Source organism: Malaclemys terrapin, chromosome 5 (assembly GCF_027887155.1).
Source record: "Malaclemys terrapin pileata isolate rMalTer1 chromosome 5, rMalTer1.hap1, whole genome shotgun sequence".
NCBI classification, from domain to species: Eukaryota; Metazoa; Chordata; order Testudines; family Emydidae; genus Malaclemys; species Malaclemys terrapin.
The window spans coordinates 83660190-83678014 of record NC_071509.1 but is presented as its reverse complement, the minus strand read 5'-3'; the positions used below and the strand labels follow the sequence as shown (position 1 = coordinate 83678014).

The 17825-nt window shown below is 46.5% G+C and overlaps 1 protein-coding gene across 3 annotated transcripts in view; it reads right to left on the bottom strand.

The window, feature by feature from the left end:
- Window positions 1–17825, bottom strand: part of FBXW7 (F-box and WD repeat domain containing 7) — a 296926-nt gene that overhangs the window by 238001 nt on the left and 41100 nt on the right. For all 3 annotated transcript variants that reach the window (XM_054029535.1, XM_054029538.1, XM_054029537.1), the window contains exon 2: window positions 2449–2498. The gene's annotated coding sequence lies outside the window, so the exon portion shown is untranslated. The remainder of the gene's footprint in view (window positions 1–2448; window positions 2499–17825) is intronic.

The following is a 17825-nucleotide window of genomic DNA, read 5'->3' as shown; positions in this document are numbered from 1 at the left end:
TCCCCAGTAACACCTCTGGCATTTCTGCTGCTTTAAAGCCATATTTCAGCCTATTGCTTCCTCTTTTCTGCCAATAATTTATTTTCCTAGCCATTAGTTTTCCCTCCCCAACCTTAAGTCCTTACTTACCAACCTACCCTAAAAAGGATTTAAGGTATAATAATTGTAAAGTGCTTTGGGACTGAATGGAAGACGTTATCTCAGTATTATTTAATGTCATCCACCCAGATGTTCAACTCATTGGCCAAAGCACCTGTTTGTCTGGGGAAAAAGAAGGGCAGGGCAGGAATAAAAGTCTTTGTATAGAACCAGTCTTTGCAACACTACTTAAAAGGAAGAAGGCTGGCAATGGCAGATTAGCTTTTTCTTGTGGTAGGATTTTTTTTTTTTTTTTTTAAATAAGTACTACTCAAAGTGCAGCATAGTTTCAGAAGAAATAACTCCCTAAACTTTTCTAGGAGATGCGTTTACAAAATTTTTAATAGATAATATTTTAGAATACATCTCAAAATAATGCCAATTAAAGAAATCATCATCAGTAATACAGTCTCACTTGTAAATATTTTGAATGTAGTAACTAAACTACAGAAATGTCATTTTTGTCTTTCAGATATATTTTTCTTTTTTTGCCTAAGTGCTCTACTAGTTCAGAAACTGGACTGCTGCTGCTCCTTTTATTATTTAAAAAAAAAAAAAAAAAAAAAAAAAAAACTTCCACTCACAATCCTAGAAGGATTTTGTGCTTTCAGCAATCCTGCATTGGCATCTGCCTTCAGACACAAGATTATTAACTTCCTCAGCAAAAAAGCAGAATCATAATTCTGAAAAATAAACAACACACAGGTGGGATCTTCCATTGGAAAGGACTTTTGCAGAAATCCAATTTATAAGGTTAAGATATACACTTTCTTTTCTGCTCAGCAGGTAGTCCAATATGGAGTATGGGCTATGCTTCACATTACCTTCAAAACCAACAAGATGAGACTGGAAAAGATGAGAAATAGGCTGTGCTGCTTTGGATTATGGCACATACAAATTTTTATCCATAGACCATCAATGATAATTGGAAATAATTACTGAAGACCACATAACATTCTCAGAAGTTTCACAGGACACCCAATTCGCACTCCACCCAGGAGGTAGCCATCCTCGTGGGGGAATCAAAATTAACTCCTAAGGAACAAGGAAGGCTCTTAACAGAAGCTTAAGTATGGCAAAAAAAAAAAAAATCACAAAAACCAACTTTTCTGAAATAATTCAAACCATTCTGTATTCTCTTAATTAGCCTGTGATAATACATTATTGCTAATTGAGTGTTTATACTACAGAAAATTAAAATAAAATTAAATAACTTGGAGGCAAACAGGCATGACTTGGAGGCAGAAGTGGACATACCAAAAAAGGATACCCAAAGCAGGCTAGAACTGGGCAAAACGAAGAGCAAGAGCAGCAGCTGAAGAGGCAGAGGTCCTACATGAGTTTGTTCATAGGCCATACGGAAGGAACTAATCAGAGAGAAGGCAATAGAGTTCTGGTTGTCACATGAGCCCCAGTAAGGAGCCAAATGTGTGGTACTCATGACCCAGCCCACAAATACAACCTTTAGACCCCAAAAATTTCAGCACTTGTGGCGTTTCACCTGTCATGCGCTAAGCAGCATAAACTCTGAGAATCCTGCACAGATTATAATTTTAGGGAAGATTGTTCTCCCTAGTTTACCATAGGAGGTTTTGAGTGAGTAGAGCTTAGTGACATTCTGTCTGCCTAGGTGCTGTACAGGGCTCAGGTATGATGTCACAGCACATATAATGCCATCTAGATTATGGTCAGAAGGATCACTACATTATTTCTTTCCCAAACTGTAACAAAGCTTCCACAATTAACAGAAAAATCACAAGTACACGTGATGTATGGACACCCATGAAAAATACGTAGTTGTCTTCTGCACTTCTTACATAAATCACTCAAAATCAAAAGGAGTTATTTTCAAATATGGAGTGACAAGGTCAACGTCTAAGTTCAAGAGTTCGGGGACATCCAGCTGTGCACAAACTAATCTATTTACTAGCTTCAGAGTACTAATATTCAACCAGATATCTACTAATAAAGTCCCATCACATTAGTTCTTGCCTCTGAGATGGAACTACATGCTATGTAAGTCTTTGCAACTAACTGCTATATCAGCATAAATCCTAGAGCACATACTGTGACAGGAGTAACTACTACTAAAACAAGGACTTTGTGCAGTAAAATGATGGTCTGCTTCCGTAGCGAGTTCTTCGTGTAAGCACAGATGCAGAACAAAAAACCCTATAAATGTAGAATTGTAGATAACATTTTAAAATGAGCTCCTTCATCAAAATATCTAACCAAAAAAACAGAGGCATTAGCAGCCCCTATACGGTTTTATGAACAAGGAGAAGACAAAGAAAGCCAACAGTTACTCACCAGATTTCTTTAGATCTTCTCACAGTCTCTCTGATAGTCTAATATTATGCCTGTATAATAAAAAAGGAGTATTTTTTAAAACTCATGTAAACAGCAAATAATCCTACATTAACTATACAATCCTTAATTAATTTACATTTAATATAAACAAACTGTATCCTTGGTCTCAGGACAAGGCTCAAAATGAAGATTAATCATACATTAAGGAAGTTTTATCATTATATGTGTCTGTTACAGCTGTCCCCCTGCTGCATTCCTTTTTTCCCCTCTCCTTTCTGTTTGTCCTGTGTGGCCACCCCTCCCGACCATTGTGCTAACTAAAGTCACAGCCCTATTCATAGGAATGGCTTGTACAGACTAACTGGAGCCATTGCTCTGCCTAGGGAGGGGGCTTCTTGCTTCTTTGTTTGGTTCCTTTGTTCAGACCCGGGCTCGGTGTGGGGGGTGCTGCCCAGAAATGCAAGACCTGAAGTGGCCAACTAATTAAGCATGTGAGTCATACCTGTGGCTCAGAACATGCCTATGCTTACCTGCAGCCTTTCCCTGCCTTCTCTCCTCCCCTGTATCAAGAGGAGCCAATCAAAAGTACTGGTGGGAAACTGCCTGAGTTTGCCTTTAAAGCCGGACATTTTCTGATCAGACCTCGGAGGAGGTCCTTGCTTTGCCATCTGGTCTGATCAGCTAGGGGTCTTTGGGGGGCCCTCTCCCCGCTCTTGTTTGTTTTTGAGCATACCCCTGTTTTGAACTCCCCTCCCACGAACAACAAAATTTGTGCCTGGAGATCTCCTGATTATTGTAAGCGAATCGAGTCCTCTCTCCATCCTCTGATGCTACTGCCGTTCCTGTCTCTGTGCTTGCTGCTGTCTTGGGGATTGGTAAGAACTCCCTCTTGCAAACTCCCCCCTAGCTCCTAGCCTTGTTTCCCCAGCAAACAGACCCAAGCTAACTCCTTGGTCTGTATCAGTAATCTGTTTCTTGCTCCGCAGCGCCTTTGCTGCTGGAAATAAGCCTGCGCCGCTGCTAGGCTGTGCCTTCCTGGACTGTATCCTGGGCTGCCGGCTTGCAGCCACCCCACTGCTGCAGCCACCACTAGTTAGCCCCCCCGCCCCCGGGACTGTACCCTGGACACACACCACTCTGCCCTCCGGAACTGCTCCCCCTCCCGATCAAAGAAGCGGCATAGTGTAAGGTGCACCTATTAGAATCAGGTTCTTAGTCTAGATAAGTTGTAATTTCATTTTGCATAGCTGTGGTTAAGTTAGGTTTAAAGAATTGTTTGTATTGTGCTCTGTAAATTAGGTTTTAAAAAAAAAATTGTTGCATTGTGTTCTGTTACTTGCTAATTTGTGTAGTCTTGGTTAAGTTAGATCATAGATAACCACAATTATACAGAACACAGTAAAATCTTAAGTCTGTCTTCCCGCTGCCCTAACCCCCCCCAAAGCTTGCCCGTGTCTCCCCCCGAGCTCCCCAGTCACTTGTTGCAGTCTCTCTGTTTAAACTTGCAGCCTGTCTGCTCTCTCTGTCTCCTTGAGTTTAAATCTCCCTCCGCAGCGCCTCTGCCTTTGGTCTCTGCTCCACCACGTGCTCCTCTTCCCCCATCCTCACTCCTCTACCACTGCCTCTCTCTCTCTAATCCCTTCCCCCACGTGCTCACCCCGCTCCTGCTGCTGCCAAACCTCAATTGTATTACTGAAGTCTAGCATAAAACCCCATTGGTTACCCTTTTTCTCTCTAACACACCTCACATTTTACATTTACACCACTGACACATATTTTTACCTAGAGTTGCTGGTTATTTAACACATTTTACCCATAACTCTTAGTTGGTTATATGCTGCTGTGACACACCCTTTACATAGGAACTGTTAGCTACCTGTTACAATTATACTTCAGTGTTAACTGGTTACCAACTGTATTGGACCCCACTGTATTGTACCCCACTATTGAAACCCCCTATCCTATTTACTAAAAGAAACCCCTCCCCAATTGTCTACCTTAACAAACCCCATACCCCTCACTATTGAATTTTCTCTGTTTCTGCGTTTTCTTAATAAAGTTTATTTTGCACCCCACCAGTGCAGTAGTTGTCCCCCAAAATCCCCTACCTGCTGGCAGGGTCAATATGAATAATACCAGAGAGGCTGAAGAATAACTTGTAACATTAGGATGCAGGCAAACACTGCTTATCACAACTATAAGAACTACCACAAGAAAGATCAGCTGCAAGCTGATGACTCCTTAGAAATGCTTTTGTATATCAAAAAGAGCAATCAGTGATTATTATTTGTATTACTATAGGAGGCCTAGTCATGGAGGAGGAATACATTGGGTTGGGCACTGTACAAAATACAGAACAAAAAGATGGTTCCTGCCCTTAAGAGCTTACAATCTAAGTATAAAACAGGTGCATACAGACAGATGGTAGTATACAAGGAAATAGTGACCACATTGGGCAGCAGGATAGGCTGTTGTTTCAGCATTCATAGATTCATAGATTCTAGGACTGGAAGGGACCTCGAGAGGTCATCGAGTCCAGTCCCCTGCCCGCATGGCAGGACCAAATACTGCCTAGACCATCCCTAATAGACATTTATCTAACCTACTCTTAAATATCTCCAGAGACGGAGATTCCACAACCTCCCTAGGCAATTTGTTCCAGTGTTTAACCACCCTGACAGTTAGGAACTTTTTCCTAATGTCCAATCTCGACCTCCCTTGCTGCAGTTTAAACCCATTGTTTCTGGTTCTATCCTTAGAGGCTAAGGTGAACAAGTTCTCTCCCTCCTCCTTATGACACCCTTTTATATACCTGAAAATATAAAATTTTTCAGCAGCCTAACGCTGTTAAGTTTTTCATGAGCATGATGGAAAAGGAGAGTTTTAAGGAAGGATTTGAAGGAAGATAAGGAGATAGTTTTACAGATCTTCCTGGGTAGTTCCCCCCCCCAAGAGTGAAGGATAGCATGGGGAAAGCTCAAAGGTGCTCACTTGAAAATTTAACAAGTGGACGAGGGAGGCTGGCATCATGTGACTATGGGAGGCAGGAGTCAACGTCTCAATAGCGAATGAGAGATGACAGGTTGGGTGGGGACAGGTTGTCAATGGGCTTGAAAACAAAAGATAAGTAATTTATATTTGATGTGATAGAGAAGAGGTAGCCAGTGGAGGGAAGCAAAGAGAAAAGTGATATGGTCAAAGTGATGTGCTAGGAAAATGATCTTTGCAGTAGCATTCTAAATGGATAGGAATAGGGTAATGACTAATGCTTTGTCTACACTACGCACCTTTTAGCCATACAACTGTGCCGCTACAGCCATGCGGCTAAAAGGCACGCAGTGTAGCTGCTGTTTGTTGGGAGGAGAGAGCTCTCCTGATGACAAAAAACTTCCACCCCCAACGAGTGGCAGCAGCTTTGTCGGCAGGAGAACAGAAGATTAAGAGCTCTGTTTTAATCATATTTAACTTGAGCTGATGGCTAGACATCTATGAGGAGATGACTTTCATTGGGACAGAAAGAGACAGATCTCGAGACAAGAGTTCTGTAAGTCATCAGCATAGAGATAAGTAGTTGAATTTGTGTTTGTGGATTAAATTACTCACAGATGAATGCTAGCATTTCTCCACAGTATTCTTGGTGGCATTCAACCTTCAATACTGACAACCTGGTTAACTCCCAAGTCTAAGGAGTTTAGGACAGAGACGGGCATGAAAAGAGAAGTAAAAAAAAATCAAGCAAATCAACTACTTGAGTACAAACCTGAACAAAAAATTCAAACACTGACAATTAACCCTACAACAAATTAATCATAGCAAACGAGAAATAGGCATCTGTTTAATTAAGTGTGGCAGGCTGCTCAGTGCAGTTGAACAATTTCAGCCTTGGTTTCCCCGCTCTATATATGGTGGTGGCATCAACATCTATAAACTCAGGTTGTTCAACATTTCCCATTATAAAACCCTGTTTTAATTTGCTTACAGCTTGGCCAAACTTCAACCATTTGGGCTGAAATTTTCCATGATGGGTATTTGTCTTATGCTGAACTTTTAAGTTTTAGCATAAAAAACAGGTCTGCTGGTTCAGAGAAAAAGGTTAGCAAAAACAACAAAAACAAAGCCATTTATACAATGGTGTATATGTATAACATCATACAACTGTTCTATTGAGAAACTCTAGGGCCTCCATGCTCTGGAGCAGGGGCTTGAAGTTTGGTAAAGGGATCACCCTGGAGCCAAAGAGGTGCCTTTGGCCATCCCTGTAAAAATCTACCCAAATTCGGCAGATTTATAAGCCTCTGTGGGAAAAAAATCACCATTTGTACATGTGCTGTAGAGACTTCTTAGAGGATGGTGGCTTAATTCTCAGATAATTTTATTCACACTGAGCATGTCCAGTTCAGACACAGCTCCTACATGCCAAACTCACTTCAAGCTGCAGCCTACAGCATCAGGGGCTTAGCAGGGTTTGAACTGAAATTGCTTCTCCTGGCTGCCAGACACTGCTGTGGCACTGAGTAGCAGAAGAGAGAACAAGGAGACCGATATAAAGCTGCAGAACTGCCTTGAAAAGCTATGTCAATTGAAATCTCTCAGGAGGGCAATCTTATCAATCTGCACTACAAAGCAGATCACACACATCTCAGTTCCTTCTCCCAAAGCACAGAGTTCTGATGTTATAGAAAATTCAGAATTAGGCCTGAAGGTGGACTGATAGTATGAATTCACAGAAATATCTCCTGAAAAACAATTACCAAGAAATAATCTCTTTCTGCTTTGAGAGCCTCTGTGCATTTCCACTTGTAGGAGCTCCTTGCCAGAGGATGTTGTGAAGGCCAAGACTATACACCAGGGTTCAAAAAAGAACTAGATAAATTCATGGAAGATAGTTCCATCAATGGCTATTAGCCAGGATGGGCAGTGATAGTGTCCCTAGCCTCTGTTTGCCAGAAGCTGGGAATAGGAGACAAGGAATGGATCACTTGATGATTACATGTTCTGTTCATTCCCTCCAGGCACTTGGCATTGACCACTGTCAGAAGACAGGATACTGGACTAGATGGACCTTTGGTCTGAGCCAGTATGGCCATTCTTATGTTTAAACCTAAGTATCATGCTGACAGCAAAAGCAATAGACCTTCTCACATTATCTGGAAGTAAAAGTTAAAGGGTGGTAAAAAGGTGTATTTCTTCACATAACTCCTCCAAACTTCCCCCAATGCACAAAAAACACTGTTGTCATCTTCCTCTTCTTATCCAGCCCTGGCCTCAGGGTCTTCCACTAGGCTGCTGCTGGTGTCCTGTATTACATACAGGGTGAGTTCCTGAGGAAGCCAGTGTCTATTTATTCAGATGAATAGAAAGCCTTTCCACTTTCCCTGTGAAGACATGTGTGTACCTGTTGGAGACTGTGGTGCTGCTGTGCTAAAAAGGCACTATGAGTACACACTTGGTGAGCAGGAGAGGTAGGTGACAGCCAACTGATGCAATGAAGAGAATCTGACTCAGTGGGTACTAGCATCCCATCTTATAAGTGTCCCTCTACTATCCGGTCCGCTGCACATTCCTCATCAAGGTGTGAAGAGACAACGCAAACAAGTTCAAAGCCCTGCAAGCTGTGTCAAAAGACCTTTTGCTCTCCCTGTCAGCATACATGATGGTACTCCCTTCCTGCTGCAGCATCTGCGGTAGTGATGCCTCCTCGCAGTAATGACGTCTTGAACATCCCTGGGCAATGATTTCAGCCACTTTGTCTATAAGTCTGTTTTTCCGGTGGAGTATGCTTGCCTCCCTGTTCCCTGCTAGAAGGAAGGAAGCTATGACAGGTTGCTATCAAGTAGTGCTCCTTCTCCCTGCTGTCTCTGAAATGGCAATTTCTCAGAAGAGCAGACAGCATGACTCCCACTACAGATTCCCCACTGCTGTCAGTCTGTTCCTTGAAGAGGCTCTCTATTTGCACCAGTCCTCTCTCTGGCAGACGCAGCAAGGGAATTACATGGTTACGTTTCACATCATCCTCTCTGACTAGCTGTGACGCCTCAAAGTATGTAGAGCAGCTTCTTCATGAGTGGCCACTCAGCAGATACAATTTGGAGGCAATGTTTGTGCTTGCCTAGGCCCACAAACACAGAACACTGCCAATGCATCTCTCTGCTCACAGACATTCCATCATCTAAAAGGGGAGTGCACCTGTACACAATCTCCAAAATTATTACTTTAATGATCTAAAGTTATTTGTACCCAGCAAAAATGTTTACTGTGAAGAAATTTAGATAACTGAAGTCTCATGTCAATGCGTCAGAGGCTAATTTCAGATATAGCTATGACAAATGTTAAGTGAAAATGATTTCTACAAGTGTGCCAACCTATGAGGTAAACACTTACCTAGAAGTGTGCCTGAAACCACTAGATCAATTACATAATTGTTACTTCATTTATAGTAAAAAAGGGCATCATTCTAATAAATTACCAGTACACCTTTAAGTTTCTTGCCTCCAGTTTTTCAACCATTTATTCTTAAGACTGCATAGCCTTGACTGTCCGATGATAGCTGTAGATTTACATTATGAATTTCATTAATGTTATTCACTACTTGTTTTGTTTTTAACTTCACACCATCTTGAGCGATGAACTGAGAACAGAGGCCATTTCTCAGTGACTTATAACTACTGATTAATTTCACAACTGTTTTCCTCTCCAAGTGTCATTAAAAATGTGTTGCTTTTACCTCCTGTGTTTTCATCCAACAATACAATTTAATACCTACCTTGTTATTTTTCCATATATTTAAAATTAATAATACTTGTCTTTGGCCTTTAAAATCCATAAAGAATCCACTGTTCTTACTTCTGAGACCATGATTTGAGTTCAGCTTGTGATCTTAGGCAGAATAAGTTTTGTGGTCTTGTTTCATTCCCTTGTGAAAGCAGCCCACATTTCAAAACCACCAGCTCCAATTAGACACAAGCTGTCTGTCTTAAAAGAGGAAAAGATTGACTGAGCAAGCATGGAGAATTAATTACTTCTTAGCTTTACAGAAGTAGAGTGTCAGTATTCAGGTCATTGAGAAAATATAGGAAGGCAGAACTTTTTAGTCTTAAACCCCCTTGATACACATTTTTACATACTATGAAATTTAAGTTCTGTCTGAGGATATATTACAGCAATGGCTACGTTGGAAATGGATAATAAGTACAGAAAAGATTTGCAATATATCAGGTTCCTTTCACAGTTCAGAAAGGTGACAAAACCATAGAGTTGTCCTAACAACTCACCAGCTATCTTGTAAGCAAGCCTCCCACATTACCTTCTTTAGAAAACTTAAAATTAAAGTATTGCAAATTCAAAAAAAATAATTACTATCAAAAAAATTTCCTTTTTGGGCACACACAACTATTGTCAGGCAAGTTCATAGCTTTTCTTAAACTCTTTGGAAATGTAACACGCAGGTAATAAGAAACCAGAATTTCAGTATAATTACGACTGACAGACTTTAAGGAACACAGACATTTGACGCCACAACCATCATTTTGGTATACATGCAGGAAGCCGTGGTAATGCTCTGTCCTGAATATTGTACAAGAGAAAAGGAGATTTGTACTCTGAAGATGGAAATATGCATCCTTCAAAAGCAAACTAAACTTATTCTTCACTGCCCAAAAGTTCTCAATAGGTTGACATTGAGAAACTTGGATTACTTTCATTTAGAATTGAAGAGGGAAGAATGACTAGAGCACCTTGGCAGCCAAGAGGTCCTTGCTCCTTGATCTTCCACAATGCCTCGGTACTGCTCCCCACTCTCTAGTGATTGGGGTGTAATTGAATAAGAGCATCTGAAAAGCCAAGATTGGGTAACATTTAAAAATTAAAACATGAGGTTTACCGTCTTTAACCAGATATCATAGATATTACAATGATCAGCTTTATGTAAAAAGCTGCAAGACAGAAAACATTATGAAACCATAGAAAAAGACGGTTACTCACCGTTGTAACTGTTGTTCTTCGAGATGTGTTGCTCATATCCATTCCAATCAGGTGTGCGCGCGCTGCGTGCACGATCGTCGGAGAATTTTCTACCCTAGCAACACCCGGCGGGTCGGCTGTGGAGCCCCCTAGAGTGGCGCCTTCATGGCGCTGGATATATACCCCAGCCAACCCGGCGCCCCCTCAGTTCCTTCTTGCCGGCTACTCCGACAGTGGGGAAGGGGGGCGGGTTTGGAATGGATATGAGCAACACATCTCGAAGAACAACAGTTACAACGGTGAGTAACTGTCTTTTCTTCTTCGAGTGCTTGCTCATATCGATTCCAATCAGGTGACTCCCAAGCCTTACCTAGGTGGTGGGGTCGGAGTGAGACATTGCTGTGTGCAAAACCGCTGATCCGAATGCAGCATCGTCCCTGGACTGCTGTACCAGTGCGTAGTGAGCTGCAAATGTGTGGACTGATGACCAAACTGCAGCTCTACAAATGTCCTGGATCGGAACTTGAGCCAGGAAGGCAGTCGAGGAAGCTTGGGCCCTCGTTGAGTGAGCAGTGAGGTGCGGCGTCGGGGCACCGGCCAGGTCATAGCAAGTCCGGATGCAAGACGTGATCCAGGAGGACAGGCATTGTGAGGAAACCGGTAAGCCTTTCATCCAGTCGGCCACTGCAACAAAGAGTTGCGTCGTCTTTCTAAACTGCTTTGTGCGGTCAATATAGAAAGCCAGGGCCCTGCGTACGTCCAAAGAATGCAAACGCTGGTCTTGGCGAGTAGCATGTGGTTTAGGATGGAAGACTAGGAGAAATATATCCTGATTCATGTGAAACGGTAAGACCACCTTAGGAAGAAAGGCAGGATGTGGACGAAGCTGTACTTTGTCCTTATGGAAAACCATGTATGGGGGCTCGGATGTAAGCGCCCTGAGTTCAGAAACGCGCCTTGCTGAGGTGATGGCTACGAAGAAGGCTGTCTTCCAGGATAAGTACAGGAGGGAACAGGTGGCCAGTGGCTCGAATGGAGGCCCTGTGAGCTTGGAGAGAACGAGGTTGAGATCCCATGCCGGAACGGGCTGACGTTGTTGTGGGTACATCCGGTCTAAGCCCTTGAGGAATCTAACGACCATCGGGTTAGAAAATACCGAGGACGCGAGTTCCCCTGGGTGGAAGGCCGATATAGCGGCCAGGTGAACCCTAATTGAAGATATCGCCAAACCCTGCTGTTTTAGGGATAGGAGATATTCCAGTATGAGAGGAATAGGCGCCTGTAATGGGGACTTGGCTCGCTGTTCGCACCAACAGGAGAACCGCTTCCACTTGGCCAAGTACGTGGTGCGTGTCGAAGGCTTCCTACTGCCCAGCAGAATCTGTTGGACAGAGTGCGAGCATTGTCGCTCTGCCTGGTTCAACCATGGAGCAACCACGCCGTGAGGTGGAGTGATTGTAGGTCGGGGTGACATAGTCGGCCGTGGTCCTGAGAGATGAGATCTGGACACAACGGAAGCGGGATCGGTGTTTGAACCGAGAGCTCCAACAGTGTGGTGTACCAGTGTTGTCTCGGCCACGCTGGAGCGACTAGAATTACTTGTGCCTGGTCTCTGCGCAGTTTGAGCAGCACCTTGTGGACTAGAGGAAACGGAGGGAAAGCGTAAAACAGGTGGTCTTTCCAAGGTAGAAGAAACGCGTCCGATAGGGAGCCCAGAGCTCGCCCTTGTAGGGAGCAGAACGCGTGGCATTTCCTGTTGGCTCGAGATGCAAACAGGTCTACCTGGGGAAATCCCCACCTCTGGAAAACGGAATAGATGATGTCCGGACTAATTGATCACTCGTGCGTCTGAAAGGACCTGCTCAGTCGGTCCGCTAATGTGTTCTGGACTCCAGGGAGGAACGATGCCGTGAGATGGATTGAGTGGGCGATGCAGAAGTCCCACAAGTGAATGGCCTCTTGGCATAGAATCGACGAACGTGCTCCTCCTTGCTTGTTGATGTAAAACATGGCCGTGGTGTTGTCGGTGAGAACTAACACACAGCGGCCACGTAGGAGATTGAGGAATGCCTGGCACGCCAGACGCACCGCCATCAGTTCTCGAACATTGATGTGCAGGGCTAGTTGGGGTGCGGTCCACAGGCCCTGGGTATGGTGTTCGCCGAGATGGGCACCCCAACCCAGAGATGAAGCGTCTGTGACCAGGTGCAGAGAGGGTTGCGGGGTGTGAAACGGCATTCCCTCGCAAACCACTCTGTGATCCAGCCACCAGGTGAGGGAGGTCAAGATCGAGTTCGGAACCGTGATCACCATGTTTAGGCTGTCCCGATACGGGCGGTATACCGATGATACCCAGGCCTGGAGTGGGCGAAGCCGAAGTCTGGCATGCCTGGTTACGTACGTGCAAGAGGCCATGTGACCCAACAGGGTGAGGCACGTCCTCATTGTGGTAATCGGGAAGGTCGTGAGTCCTCGAATGAGGCTTGTGATGGTATGAAAACGATTGTCTGGTAAAATAGCTTGTGCACGTCTGGAGTCTAGGACTGCCCCAATAAATTCTATCCTCTGGGTAGGCTCCAGAGTGAATTTCTCTTTGTTGAGAAGAATGCCCAACTCGTGGAATGTGTGTACTATTATGTGGACGTGAGCTCGAACTTGCTCCCTGGTGCGACCGCGTACCAGCCAGTCGTCTAAATACGGGAATACTTGTATCCCTTGTCGACGGAGGTATGCTGCCACGACAGCCATACATTTTGTGAACACTCTTGGGGCCGAGGATAGGCCGAAGGGAAGGACTGCAAATTGGTAGTGCACCTTGTTTACCACAAATCGCAGGAAGCGCCTGTGAGGCGGGTAGATTGCTATATGAAAGTATGCGTCCTTCATGTCGAGGGCGGTGAACCAGTCTCCAGGATCCAGGGAAGGGATAATGGTCCCCAATGAGACCATGCGGAACTTCAACTTTACTACGAATTTGTTGAGTCCGCGTAAGTCTAAGATGGGTCGCAGACCCCCTTTGGACTTGGGGATCAGGAAGTAGCGGGAATAAAATCCCCTGCCCCTTAACTCTAATGGAACCTCCTCTATGGCCCCCATAGACAGGAGCGTAAAAACCTCCTGTATAAGAAGTTGCTCGTGAGAAGGGTCCCTGAAGAGGGACGGGGAGGGGGGGTGGGAGGGAGGGAACGAAGAAAACTGGAGAGCGTATCCCCTCTCCACTGTGCGAAGGACCCAACGGTCCAAGGTTATAAGGGACCAAGCACGGTGGAAATGGGAGAGGCGATCCCGAAAGGAGGGGGCTAGATCCTGGGAGATGACTGGGGCGCCGTCCTCGACCGCACCTTCAAAAGTTCTTCCTAGGGCCTGAAGGTGGCCGAGGTGGCCCCTGGTTCTGACCGGGTTGAGGGCCGGTCAACCTTCTCCTACCACCTCGCCCCGGCCTTCTGGCAGAGTCCTGTCTCGGACGAGGCGGGGGGGGGGGGGTAGAACCTCTGTGGCTGGGGCCGAAATGGCCTGCGCTGGGGTCCCGGAACATGCATCCCCAGGGAGCGCATGATTGTTCTTGAGTCCTTGAGGCTCTGCAGACGAGAGTCCGTCTTGTCCGAGAACAACCCGTGTCCCTCAAAGGGTAAATCCTGCAGGGTTTGCTGCAGTTCCGGAGGCAAGCCCGAGACCTGGAGCAAGGAGACTCTCCGCATGGCGATACCTGAAGCCAGGGTCCTCGCAGCCAAGTCTGCTATATCTAAGGAGGCCTGTAAGGAGGTCCGTGCCACTTTCTTACCCTCCTCCACTAAGGCCCCGAACTCTTCCCTGGAGTCTTGGGGGACCAATTCCTTTAATTCCTGGAACTCTATGGGGAAGTTCAAGTTATAGCGGCTCAGGAGCGCCTGCTGGTTAGCCGCTCTAAGTTGTAGCCCCCCGGCTGAATAAACCTTACGCCCAAACAAATCGAAGCGCTTAGCGTCCTTCGATTTGGGCGCTGCAGCCTGCGGCGCTCCCTTGCATTCACCGATGACACCACCAGTGAACACGGCTGGGGATGAGTGTATAAGTACTCATAGTCCTTTGAGGGGACGAAGTACTTTCTTTCCACCCCTCTGGCTGTGGGTGGAATAGAGGCAGGAGTTTGCCATATCGCAGTGGCGTTAGCCTGGATCGTGCAAATTAGGGGCAATGCTACTCTGGATGGGGCATCCGCAGAGAGGATGTTCACAATGGGGTCCTGCACCTCCAGTATCTCCTCTGCCTGTAGGTCCATATTACGTGCCACCCTACGTAATAGGTCCTGGTGTGCCCGAAGATCTATCGGGGGCGGACCTGTGGCCGTTGTGCCCGTCACCGCCTCATCTGGGGAAGATGAGGAGGATGCCTCAGGTGGCAAGGGATCTAAGGGCGGGTCATGTTCCAATGAGCCCTCGAGCGGAGCATCGCCTGCCCCGGGGTCCCGGTCGTCAGGTGGTGCGGGCACGGGAGCCTCCATGCCCCCTGGGGGAGGGCGGAAGATTGTGGCTTCTGGAGCCCTATGTTCAGAGCGCACCGAGCGAGAGGCTGATGGTGGAGCCCCTTGCGCTTGGTGATACGCCCACGGGGTCCAGAACAACCAGTGTGAAGGTCCCTGGGCGGGATCCTCTGCTACCTCCTGCCAGTGGCCCATGTCCGCCTCAGCGGCCTGCCCCTGAGGGGGGTATGCCGATCTCGAGGCCCCATCGGAGGAACGGGACACTGATCTCGAGGGCCAGGGCGGTGCCGATCACGCCGAAATTAGCTCCGGATGGTACGGTGCCACTCGGTGCCGCTCTGGAGATGACCGGTCCCTATGCGGTGCCGGTGAGCGGTGCCGAGATCGGGATCGGTGCCGATGACCACGTCGGTGCCGAGATTCTGATCTGGACCTGGATGAAGGCGACCGCGAGTAGGCACGGTGCCGGGAGCGGCCCCTCGATGCCGAGCGTCGCTCGGATCAGTGCCGGGAACTATGTCTGGAGTTCGATCGGTACCGATGATCATAACGGTGCCGGGACGTAGAACGGTGCCGCAACGAGGATCTTGGCCGCGAGTACGACCGGTGCCGAGGTGATAGTCGGCGCCGGGACTGCGAGCGGCGTCGGGACCTGCTTCGTGACCTGGAGTGGTGTCGTGGGTCCAATCCTTGAGATGGCAGGCGCACCATGGCAGGTTTTCCCCTGGATTGCACCGGACGAAGAGCCAACGGTGCCGGTGGTTGGAGCGGTGCCGGATCCTTGAGAGCAATAAGGTCTCTCGCCGTCGCGAAGGTCTCTGGGATCGACGGGAGACAAGGCTCCACCACTGACCGAGGTGGTGATCCAGTCCGCACCGGACTCAACGGCCTCGGAGCCGGAGTCGACGGCGTAGGAGGCACCTGCTTTTGGTGTTCTAAAGGTGGACGCGGCTCTACCCCCGGCACCGGGGAAGCCGGCGTCTTCAGGACAGCAGTCTCCTGCGCCTTACGGGATTTCTTATGTCCCGGGGACAAGGATCGGCGCCGAGGCACTTGTGGCGGGTGCGGTGCCGAAGGGATCCGGTGCCGCGGAGGCTTGTCCGACTCTACCCGCGGTGCAGAAGCAGTCGGTGCCGCAGGGGCACTGCGCACTGAGGCGCTTGGTGCCAGGGCCTGACGCGCCGATGGAGTGTCCGGGCTAAGTGCCGCCTCCATAAGGAGTTGCCGAAGCCGAAAGTCCCACTCCTTTTTGGTTCTCGGTCTGAAGGCCTTACAGATCTTACACTTATCTGTTTGATGGGACTCTCCCAGGCACTTCAGACACGAGTCGTGCGGATCACTTGTGGGCATAGGCTTAGCGCAGGACGCGCACTGCTTAAAGCCGGGAGCCTTGGGCATGAGCCCGGCTATGCGCCGGGGGAAAAAGGGGGGAGAACAACCCCCTTAATCCCCTTTAACTATCTACAACTACTAAAAAGTAAACTGAACAACTAACTAACACTGTATAACAACTACAACTATCTACAGAAAACAGGATAAGCTAGGGAGAGTGGAGAACAGCTATGCCGCGCTCCACAGTTCCAACGACCGTCAGGGGCGGTAAGAAGGAACTGAGGGGGCACCGGGTCGGCTGGGGTATATACCCAGCGCCATGAAGGCGCCACTCTAGGGGGCTCCACAGCCGACCCGCCGGGTGTTGCTAGGGTAGAAAATTCTCCGACGATCGTGCACGCAGCGCGCGCACACCTGATTGGAATCGATATGAGCAAGCACTCGAAGAAGAACTGGTTTACAAAGTGTCTTTACAGTGGGCTCCCACACCACAAGTGACAGCTTCTGCACAACACGGCCACCTCTACCCTGTTTCCCCGAAAATAAGACATCCTCCGAAAATAAGGCCTACTTACAGTTTTGCCTCTCGTTGTAATATAAGGCATCCCCCCGATAATAAGACCTCCCCGATAATAAGGCATCCACCGATAATAAGGCATTTTTCATTTCTGAAAAATAAGACATCCCCTGAAAATAAGACCTAGCGCATCTTTGGGAGCAAAAATTAATATAAGACACTGTCTTATTTTCGGGGAAACAGGGTAGTATTAGACATAGAGATACAGTTGCAATTAGGAACTTTAAACAACATGTCACAGTTCATTTGTGACAACAAGCAGTTTTTAGGTCTAAAATTGTTTATGAGTTGAATGGATGAAAATTTCCCTTACAGTCTCTGATGCAAAGAACTTGACTTATACTCACTCACTGAGCAAAATTCATTTTAAAGCTTTTATGAAGCATTCTGGTAACTGAAACACGTTAAAAATAGGGCCTAGTCCCCTGGACACAAAGTACACCAACTATATATTTTTGAGCCAGATAGATTGGGAGAGCAGAATGGTGAGCCAAGATATTCTGAACACCTTGTCTCAACAGTACACAAGGAAAAGAGTTAGAGGTCTGAGGTAATTGGTAGAAAAGAGAAACTATTTTATACTTCCTGTCAAGATGACCCAGGAATGAGTTGTCAGTTGTGAACCAAGCCCTTTGATCTTTAAAGGATCATTCTCAGAGCCATATATAAGGTAATTGGGGGAATATTACGCTGCAGATTTAGTGGAATTTTGGATTAAAGTACATTTGCTCAATTTACAACTAAAACGTTTATTTCTCTAGCTATCATTTCTAGAAGTAGCTCCTAAAATCTGAAAGTCACAATAGACTTTCTTATTTGCACACCACTACCCATAATAAAAATTCTGAAAGCCAATTAGACCCTCAGTGACACCTGTACAGCCCCACTGCTTTCATATGAAGCCTTCAAGGACACCCATCTGTGCAACCCCTTTGCATTCCATAGCATCACACAGGTTTAACTGATTGAAACTTAGGGCTTGCCTTCCCTACTGTGCTAAATCGGCACCACTGCATCGATGCAGCAGTTAGCGCGTCTGGTGAAGATGTA